The sequence below is a fragment of the Pinus tabuliformis genome, chromosome 4_1 (assembly GCF_031772625.1).
Source record: "Pinus tabuliformis cultivar Carrire ecotype Pingquan chromosome 4_1, CPIR1, whole genome shotgun sequence".
NCBI lineage: Eukaryota > Viridiplantae > Streptophyta > Pinopsida > Pinales > Pinaceae > Pinus > Pinus tabuliformis.
Genome location: NC_142303.1, coordinates 535,564,759 through 535,567,127, shown reverse-complemented (window position 1 = coordinate 535,567,127; position 2,369 = coordinate 535,564,759).

Below are 2,369 nucleotides of genomic sequence, written 5' to 3'. Positions count from 1 at the left end.
TAAAAGCTTGATTGATCCCCTATGTTGTATTAAAAGTCGAGCTTGTGGTCTATGCAAGTCATTTTTGCGCAGATCGCGAGCTCGAATGATACTTTAATGCTCCCGAGGATCTTAAAACTCGATCGAGGTATTTAGCCAAGGAGCAACCCAACCAACCTTCCCAACAACCCTGCCAACATCGTAGAGCCACATGCCAAGGTCAATTTCCTATCTTTTTTATTTAAATTTTTCTTGCAAAATTAAAAAATTTAATTTGAAAAAAAACTAACCATACAAAAATGATGAAGACCACCAAAAACCCCTTCAAAAAAAAAAAAAAAAAAAACCAACTTAGAAAACCACAAAAAACCACCAAGAAAACACTTCAAAACCACCAAAAGAACTATAATTTAGGTTTTAAATTTTTTTCTTACTTGCAATGGTAACATGTTTATTATGATTTTTTTTCTAATTTTGAATGGTAAAAACTTTATTTTCTAATTATTTTAGGCTTTAAAGTTTTTCGTTAGGAATTTAGTGAAAATAAATCAATTTTTATTTTTTGTTATTTAAAATGCATTTTAAATTTCCAATAAATTTCATTGAAAATATACCTAAAAAACTCCAAAACCAAAAACAACCAAACTAAAACTAATAAATAAATAAATTAGAAACCTGAGATAGACATGATGAATATGGTTGTTCATGGTGAAAATTTATTTATGAAATAAGATTTTTTTTTCATTTTCTTATTTTAAATTTAAATTAATTTATATTTAAAATATTTTTTAAAGTAAAATTAGTTTAAAAAAATTAATTACTTAAATAAAATATTATTTTTAATGTTAAAAATCTAATATATATATATATATATATATAGATATATATATATATATATATATATATATATATATATATATATATATATATATATATAACATTTAACTATATATATAATTCATAACACAACTATATAATTATATAACTATATATTTAATTATTATAACTATAACATAACATAGTGGAACATGTACAACATAACTATAACATAATATAACATTTAACATAGGATAACTATTTAAAATATCATTTATATATATATATATATATATATATATATAATTTCAAGTTTCAACAATGCATCATTAATAGATACATTAAATCCATCATGAAAAGTGCATTTAAAGTGAATAAAAGTATTTTGATTCGTTTCTAATTTGTACCATATTGTTTCATTATGTAGTGTGTTGTACCATAAACATTGTCTTCATGTGCTTGCACCTAGTACATGTCATGCATCAAAGTCAAACATTATAAGAACTTAAATTCTGTTGGAATATTTGGCTCACATGAAATTTTATTTGTTTTGCAAATAGGTTTATTTCAATTTTTTACATAGATATTTACATATTTACACCCTAGGAATAAAATGCATTATTTAGAAATGGGAAAAAGTGTGAAGGTAGATTTGATCACTTCTTTCGATTGTGTTTACATGGAACTGAATACTTTGGTGGATAAATTATCAAAAAAATGACTCCAAAGTTTAGGACTTTGGGCTATATTATTCTACTTGTTTAGAAATAGTTTTTTGTGAACATTCTTTCTAAGTCAACATTTTTTTTTGGATTAGTTTATATGCATAATATGTAATAGTTTTATATTATATGTAATAGTTTAGTTGTTGAAATTGGGCAGCTAGGGAAGAATCCCCTAGCTCATTCGATCAAGCAATTGTATATACATTCACTAAGTCAGCTTGATCTATATTGGAGGAAAAAAGGAAATAATTGAAATTTGAATTAACGTAGGTCGACCTTATGTCAGCTACCCTCCTCAACAATCATGTCCCGTGGAGCAATCATATATATATATATATATATATATATATATATATATATATATATATATATATATATATATATATATATATATATATATATATATATCAATATATATATATATATTATCATTGTCATTCTCTCATCACATAATAACTAGCTAGGTCTTCTTTAATGTTTTTAGGGTTTGTGGAAGGCTTATGAAGGCATAGTTTGAAGGTTTCTACCATGGTCTTGGATAGAGAATATAACGATCTCTGTTTATTATAGTGACTACTAGCTCAAATCTCTTGAGGATAGTTTGGATTGATCTATGTGATCAAGTACGGATTTCTATGGTACTAATGCAGATCTATGGGATACAAGTTCGGAACTCAGTGGAATTAGTTCAGTCCTTTGTTGGAGTTCATATAAGCATAGTTCAGATATCTAACATCATTCCTAAGGTATGTTACACCATTTCTTGAATGATAGTTTTATTGCAAGTTGCTAAGTAGTCCTAGGACTACTTCTAGGATTAAATAGTCTGAGGACTACATAGCTAGTGTG